This window comes from Hemicordylus capensis, chromosome 1 (assembly GCF_027244095.1).
Source record: "Hemicordylus capensis ecotype Gifberg chromosome 1, rHemCap1.1.pri, whole genome shotgun sequence".
Lineage (NCBI taxonomy): Eukaryota > Metazoa > Chordata > Lepidosauria > Squamata > Cordylidae > Hemicordylus > Hemicordylus capensis.
In genome coordinates, this window is record NC_069657.1 from 105231095 (window position 1) to 105239712 (window position 8618).

Genomic DNA, 8618 nt, shown 5'->3' on the forward strand with positions numbered 1-8618 from the left:
AAACTGAATTACAAGAAAACCAGGAACACTGCCTGTATTGTGGTCTCCAGTATGGGTATGCCAATGGTGAATGAAGAGCTTGAGATTTGGTATGTAAATCACTTGTTAGTGCTCTCGATCAAATCATTGCACTTATATCTTCCAAATACTAGGGAGTAGCCTTTGGCCCATCAAGGTGAATTTAATTTCTGGGAAGCATAATGCAGAGTGATGGCAAATGTGCACAGAACCTTCCCCCCTCTGGATAAATAGAAGTCAGTTGTTTGCACTTCTTCCAGTTTCTGCTCTGTTCAAAAAGCTTTGCTTTCTGCATCTTTCATTCATTCTAATGGGAGCTGAGTGCCTCAAGTCCCACACAGTGAGTGGCAGTCTCAGCCTTAGGCAACCATGGCATAAATTAACACGAAGCTGTCAGTTGGCAGAAATAGATGAAAGCAAACTCATGACAATATAAACTATTTAGCAATTCCAAAATACAGAGGAATGGAAGGGGATTGAGAACTTGGATAGAAACGTGAGCTGTGATGCACTGTTTGTTCCCTAAAACCAAACTTCTCTCCTTCACTCTTACCCTACCTTTTCACAAGTGGGACAGAATAATGTGTAAAATGTGTAAATATCAGACCACCCTGACGAGTCTCTGCTTTCAGTTATTCATTCATTCAGTTTCTATACCGCCCTTCCAAAAATGGCTCAGGGCGGTTTACACAGAGAAATAATAAATAAATAAGATGGATCCCTGTCCCCAAAGGGCTCACAATCTAAAAAGAAACACAAGACAGACAGCAATAACCACTGGACAGATGCTGTGCTTGGGGTGGATAGGGCCAGTTACTCTCCCAGTTACTCTCCAGTTACTCTCTTTATTTAGCAGGCAGTGGAAGGCACGCAAGGGGGACGAGGCTGTGGGTGGTTCGGGTGGGGCCCCTGCCACCCACCATTGGCTATCTAGGCTAAAAAGGCGAAACTAATGCAGGGTTTCACTGACCGTTTAGCTGCGCTAGAGGCCTCAACCTCGGCATCACCTAACCCGGGGAGCGGTGGAGAGCATAAACCAGAACCTGAGCCTAGAGCTGGTGATGAGGAGCAGGACAGCGGTGGAGCCGGAGCGGGTGAGTCACCCCAGGGAGTCTGGCCGTGGGGTCTACCTTACGGCCCTCCTTTCAGCTCTATGGGATGGTACCCGGGGCCACTTAATTGGGCTTCTCCACACGCCATCTGTAATCATGTATGGCAAGGCGGGGCTGGGCAGGTTGGGGATGACCCTCCCACCCACAAAGCGCATGCGCAGTCAAGCCCATGCTGCAGTGTTGATGGCATACCCATACCTCTGGGTGATCACTTGTTACCTATGGTCAAGGAGCACATCTGGAAAGGGGAGTTTTTTGACATTTTCCAGCTGTTGCTTAAAGACCCTGAGCCTCTTGACAAGGAGGGGGTGCAGGATAAGGAAAAGGAATGAACTAAGAGGAAGCCCATTGAGCACAATTGGACGAACTGGGTGATTTGTTTCACTATTTACATGGGGGTAGTTACCCAGAAGTTCCCTGAGAAGGGTCCAGCGCTCATTAAATACTTCGATATAATTCACAGGGTGTTCTTGGACTTTGCAGGCAATGCTTGGGAGCATTATGACTGAGCGTTTAGGGAAAGAGCTTCAAGCCACCTGGGTATCTCCTGGGAGAAGCAACACCAGGAGCTCTGGCTCCAAATCATGAACCCCGCAAGGCCTATGGCTGGGGAGAGGGCTGAGAGCGGCCATCTAATATCCAAGACTCCAGCGGCATCAATAGCTTTGGCTGGGGGCGTCCAGGGGGTTCAAAGTCCCCTGGTCTGCTGGGAGTTCAATAGGAGCGGGAAGTGCATGTACTCTCCATGCAAATACCGGCACAAGTGCGGTTTTTGCGGGGGCCGGCACGCAGGCCTTCACTGCTCCCGCGCCAAGGGCTTTAAAGGGGGAGTCGGTCAGCACTGCTTTGGCATGGGAAAGGGGCCCTCAGCCGCTGCAGGAAGCGGTACAGGAAAGGGGCCCCAGCCCAATTAAGGTCTCCGTGTTGAAGGAGATACTGCGCGACTACCCCGACAAAGTGCGCAGCATTTTTGGAATCTGGTTTTTCTGCCGGGTTTCGGATACCCTGTCAGTTCCCACATAGCTATAGTTTTGCACACTATTTGAGTTCCGTGGTAAGTTTAGAACATGTAGTGGCTAAAAAGATAGGAAAGGAGGTGGCGCTGGGCAGGGTGCTGGGGCCATTTAACAAGCCCCCCCCCTTTACCGCGCTGAGATTCTCTCCATTAGGGGTTGTACCCAAGAAGGCACGGGGTGAGTACAGGCTCATTCACCATCTTTTATATCACAAGGGCAGCTCCGTGAACGATGGCATACCAGCCGAGCTTTGCTCGGTGCGGTATACCTCCTTTGACGAGGCAGTGAATATGGCACGGGCTTGCGGGTCTGGGGCCTTGTTGGCAAAGTGTGTCATAGAGTCTTCCTTCAGGCTGTTGCCAGTACACCCAGACGACTTTGAGCTGCTTGGCTTTGCCTTTGAAGGAAAGTTTTATATTGATAGGGCGCTGCCCATGAGGTGCTCAGTTTCATGTGCGGCTTTTGAAGCTTTCAGCACAATGCTTTAGTGGGTGCTGCACCAGCGGGCGGGCCTCCTTTCCACGGCTCACTCCCTAGATGATTTTCTTTTCAGCGGCTGGGCAGGCACTGACCACTGTGCTTTACTGCTCCACATGTTTATGACAGTTTGTAGGGAGTTAGGGGTCCCCCTTGCCAAGGACAAAACCAAGGGTCCGTCCACTAAACTCATTTTCCTAGGCATAGGAATTGACACGCAGGGACAGCTATAGCGCCTACCAGCCAGCAAGCTCCAAGTATTGAGGAAATTGCTCGGGACCTGTGTCCGGGCTAAGAAGGTGACCCTCAGACAGCTTCAGTCATTAGTAGGGCACCTTAATTTTTCCTGTCGGATTGTGGCCTTCCTCAGGCGCCTCTGCGATGCCACGATGGGGTGTGATCAACTGCATTTCCGGATTAGGGTGACCGCAGAGATGAGGGAGGACATGAAGCTCTGGCAGAACTTCCTAGCATATTTTAATGGGGTGTCTTTCTGGCGGGACATGCAACTGTTGGAAGCCGATTTCCAGGTACAATCTGACGCTGTGGGAGGGCTAGGTTTCAGCCTCTATCTGAGGGGTCGGTGGTGCACGGAGCGCTGGCCGCGGGATTGGACAGACCAGGGCGTTATGAGAGACCTCACCTTCCTTGAACTGTTCCCCATAGTGGTGGCGGCACACATATGGGCCTACCAGTTTAAAAACTCAGTCGTGCGCTTCTGGTGCGACAAACTCGTAGTGGTGCAGGTAATCAACAGTCAGACCTCCAGGTCCAAGAGGGTGATGGGCTTAGTCCGGGCCCTTGTGCTGACCTGCCTATGCCACAACACGCTTTTTACTGCCCATCACGTCCCTGGGGTGCAGAACGACTTGGCAGATGCCCTGTCTCGTTTCCAGATGCAGCGTTTTCAGCAGCCAGCTCCAGAAGCGGCCGCCTACCCCCAGATGCCTGAGTGGCTGTGGAACCTTGGAGCATAGAGGCTTTCCATACTATGGAGGCCTCGATTGTGCCTAGGACCTGGGTAGCCTATGGCCGGAGGGTTGGGGCATTCCACCAATTTAGGTCACAGGTAGGGATCAGCCAGGAGTGTGCCCCCCCCCCCGCCGGAGCACCTTATACCATATCTGGTGCATCTCCACACATGCGGTTTGGCAGTCAGCACTATGGTGGGTCACCTGGCAGTGCTGGCTTTTTATGGGAAGGCCAGCAGGTTGCCTGACCACACGGCTGATTTCCAGGTGTGGCGTATGTTGGAGGCCTGGGCCAGGGAAACACTGGCCCAGGCTGACCACTGTCAGCCAGTCACCCCAGAGGCCCTGATGCATGCATCACAACAGTTAGATGGGATCTGCTCTTCCTCATACGAGGGGGCCCTGTTCCGAGCGGCAGCCCTGGTGGTCTTCTTTTGAGCTTTCAGGATAGGTGAGTTACTCCCAAGGGGCGCGCGCAGGTTAGCGGGGCGGGTGCTGCAGAGGCGAGACCTCACCCTCAGTACCTCTGCGGCAGAGCTTCAGCTCCACTTTTTCAAAACAGATCAAAAGGGAAAGGGGCAGGTCATCACCCTCTGCAGGGCAGTCAACCCACACTTGTGTCTGGTACAAGCACTGGAAGCATATTTAGCTGTCGGGGGAAGTGGAGGGTTGCCTTTTCATCCACGCAGATGGCAGGCACCTGCCACAATACCAATTTTGGGCTGTGATGCGGAAAGCTTTCGTGGCTGCGGAGATACCTACATGGCACTTGTCTCCCCATTCATTCAGAATTGGGGCGGCCTGAGGTGGCACACCTGGGGTAAATGAGAACGGCGATACAGCGTTTGGGCCACTGGAAGTCAAGGGTCTATCGTAAATACGTGCGCTAGCATAAGGCGCCCCCCACCCTGTTTTCAGCACACTACTGCACCCTTTACTAACGTTCTCTCACTTGCTCAGGGGTGGTGTCTCCGGCAAAGCGGGCCAGAGTCCTCGTCTTGGGCCATTCCTTCATTTTGGAGGCATTGAAATGGGCGCAGGGCGCCGAACCTGGAACACAGTTGGACTTGGGGCAATGGGCCTCTGTGGAGTGGCACACAAGGAGGGCATGCGGAGGGCCCAATTCCTGCCAATGCTGCATGAATTCCTTGAGGAGAATCTGGTACCAGATATCCTGCTGCTACATTTCGGGGGTAATGACTTAGTCAGCCAGTCTGGATTCTCGTTGTCCCAACAGACCATACAGGACCTGGAGGTGATGCTGGCATGGTGCCCGGACATGGTTGTACTCTGGTCTGATATCATGCAGCACAGAGTATGGAGGGGGGCACTCAGGCCAAACAAGATCAATAGGGCTAGATGGGGAGTTAATGTGGCGATTGCTTATTTTCTGGCTACCAAGGGGGGTGGTTGCATACTGCATAATGGCATACTTTTCCCCCAGCCTGCACTCTATAGGGGTGACGGGGTACACCTTTCACCCGAGGGGATGCTCATTGATGACTGGCGGATGGGATGGGCAGTGGTCCTGGAGGGCTTGTGGGGTGTGAGGCATTAAGCTAGGCTAACGCCCGCTGTGGCAGGTACAGTGCGGGTAGAAAACAGGGAAATAACTGGTGCAGCACCTTAGGTAAGCTTTTTGGCTTCAACTTGGAGGTGCTGATCCCCTGAGGCTTGACAGATAGGGGATGCAGCTCAACTCCTTCCTCGCTCTAGGCGGCTTTCTTCCATATGGCTGTACAGCATCGGAGGGATAGCGCCGACAGCAGGGACCTGACATTAGGTCATCTGGGAAAGGTGTTCCTGCTTGGCAGCGGTCAAATTTCCTCGAGCCAAGGTGCCAGCGCCATAGGCCTTAGGGTAAGGTGGCCATGCGCGTGGCCGACCTGTGAGTGCCCGCACTGTGGAGGTGGCGTGCCAATTCCAGCCGTATGCCTTAACAAGTCCATTGCAATTGGAGACGTTAATAAAGTGGCCAGACTTACCAAAATTAACTGTGTCCATGTCTCCTTGGGTCTGGGTGCAAAGAAATTGGTACCCAGCAGGAACCGATCACTGCGAAGAGGTGCTGCTGCTTCTGCCACTGCTGCTAGCAAAACAGAAGGCTTTGTGGAGCAAGACTTTATATGGGAAGCCCTTCTCACACTCCCTTGATGCCTTGAAATTTTGGAATCATTTTGTGGGTTCCTCCAAGAAACTATCTTGTTGTTTTTTTCTCAGCCCCAAACCTTCTCGAAGTCCCTTGATGATCTGCTTGCTGAATATTTTATTTGGCAATATATATGGGCAAATAATAGTTAGATCTATTGGGGGGGGGCAATTCTCTCAAAAAATACTTAGATTGTACAAATATTTACTTTTTTCTGAACCTGTTAGGTACAATTGTTCGCACTACCTGAGTGATTTTGGTACCATGATCTTGTGGATGTGTTTATTTCTTCCTTTACCATGTTCTTGTAGATGTGTTTATTTCTTCCTATTAATACTGATGGGATTAATAATCTCATCAGGCAGTTAGTAATTTAATTAGGTGCCACATATTGAGATGGGATAACATCACAATGCTACATAGATTTGGTTACATGATGACATCATTGAGGGAAAGTGAAGGCAACCGAAATTCAGGGGAAGCGAGGGAAGTTGGAATGAATAAGCACACATGTTCACAAATGCTGAGAAACTGTCAAAAGGGCTGAGATGTTTTGTATTGCTGTAAACGTTCATGAGAAATTGTGAGCTCTGTCCTTGTAAAAGTCCATTGTGATGAATCACTTTGGTTCTTCCTAAAGTGAGGTATTGTAAAGTTGGCACACAATTTGCTGGGTAAATGTTAGATGCTTCACACAAATGTGTTCTTATTGACCAGACACATTTATTTAGATGCAAAGGCACATTTCACCTCCATTGACTGGAAAAAAATATCAGCTCTTTCCTTCGTGTTATTTGGAATTATGTGAGCAAAAATTGTTTTTTAATCTGTAATGCCTCACATAGCAGCAGAACTACTAGGGATAAACAACTGAAGGGGCAAATGGAACAAAAACATTAAAAGCAAGCATGCTTTTGAATGTAGCCTAGTTGCTGCTTGTCTGCCAAATAGAAAGAACCTTTAATAATCAGGAAGACATTATGTGAACAGCTGCTACCAAGGCAAAGCATCTAATCCTGACTACTGTACTCTTGATTTTATACCTTTCTATATTGTGTGAATGTTGCTTTCAGAATGATGCTTGGAGAGAGGTCGCAGCTGGCTTTTGTGTCAGTTTACAGCTCTTGTTTTGTAAAGCATCACTGAGCACTGCCATTAGTGAATTCTGTGAAATCATACAGCGTTTATATTTTTACAGGGCACAAGTGGGTGTTAATGATGTTTTGGACCAAATCGATTATGTTCCTGTTGATCTTCCTTCAGTGCCATCCACAGATTTCGTCAATCCCACATCAAGAACTATTACACCTAACAAAATTGACCGTATTGGACTGCATATATATTTGGATTGGAGTAGTTTTGCCTACATTTTACTTCCACTTCTTGTATAGTTCTTAATTAATAATAAATTAATAAATACTCCACTCTTCTGCCAAGTTTCAATCCTAAAGCTGCTTACAGCAATTAATACCTGGAGCCTCTGGAATCAAATAAATAAAATAAAAATAATACCTGAAATAATAGAAGGCATTATATACATACGGCTCAGTGCATGGCAATCTCTTCTAGCCCTGGTAACTAATGGTCCCAGATTGTATACAGATACATACCTTGAATGTTCGCAAAGTTGTGCTCAAGGCATTTCTGAATGACCCTCACCAAAGGCTAAGGCATTATCTGAACCTATGATAGAAGCCTTCCAAAAACACAATAAGCAAAGTGTTGTCCAAAGGAAACTCAGCTAAAAAAAAACTTTGCAATCCTCCAAGTAGTGGAGAAAACTGGCATTATTATTGAAATCATCTCAAAATCTCAAAATCTTCACAGTGATCAGGAGGTGGCCTTGATCAGGAAACACCATTAAGAGAGACATTTGTACAATATTTTTCTTAAACATTTAAAAGAGGTTTCATTCTCAGGACCGTGACAACTACTTGAATGACCAAAACTGAGGAGCCATACTCCTGTCCTGCAGTCTTGATTTTGTTGAACATGTGCTAAAGAAGGTCAAATCTGCCTTTAAAAAAAAAGTGGTTAACTTTACTACAGTGGCTGTCATTATTCACAGGGGTTCCATTTCTGCCAATTTTCACACACATAACAAAACCATGACTAAAGAGAACTTAAACATATGGGGACTGGGGGTTAGGTTCCTTGAGCTTAAGCCCCACCCCCCAAAAAAAATTGCAGGAAGGGAGCAGGGAGGGGACAGAAATAAGGGTAGAAAAGCATAGTATAAATGTGAAAAATAAATAAATAGTAGCTTGTTCTCTAGGTCTCTAGGAATGCCCCCCAAATCCTTTTATTTTTGTTTAAAATCTTTTTAAAAACCAAAAATAGCCACAAAACGGTTCTGCGCTTCAAAATGGCCAGAAATGACATTGGGAGAAATGACATTTCCAGTCAGTCAGGAGCACGGATAGGTGAAAATTACCCATATTTTATGCCATGGGTAAAGAAACTGGGTCTCTAAAACCCCTCCATGAATACATTAAACTGCAATCCGTGAATCCACAGATAATGAGGGCCTACTGTAATTATTTGTGGGGTCTATAAGCTCATTATTTTGCACTTGGATAATGCAAAGGTCACTTATGTTAAATTTTACCATATACTTATATATTATTTTTATTGTCTTGGATAAAAAGAGCCCCAAGTAGTGGTGGTTAGGAACTTTTATATATGGAGGGCAAGCTTGCAGTTTATTTTGTTATTTTCAGGCAATACCCCTTATGCAACAATGAATTCTGTTTCTGAAAGTCCTGTTCAGCCTTCAGAACCAACATTTGGGAGTGGGGGCATAAGGGGCTATAGTGGGAATGAGGGATGAAGACTCCTGATACATACATGGAACACCATTCACAACTCTTTGGTT

At 47.7% G+C, this 8618-nt stretch overlaps 1 long non-coding RNA gene across 1 annotated transcript; it reads left to right on the top strand.

Annotated features, from left to right (window-relative positions):
* Positions 1-1042: 1042 nt before the first annotated feature.
* LOC128340547 (uncharacterized) lies at positions 1043-7167 on the top strand. Its single transcript, XR_008313784.1, has 2 exons — positions 1043-1112; positions 6942-7167. It is a non-coding gene; the product is annotated as an uncharacterized LOC128340547 (long non-coding RNA).
* Positions 7168-8618: the final 1451 nt, after the last annotated feature.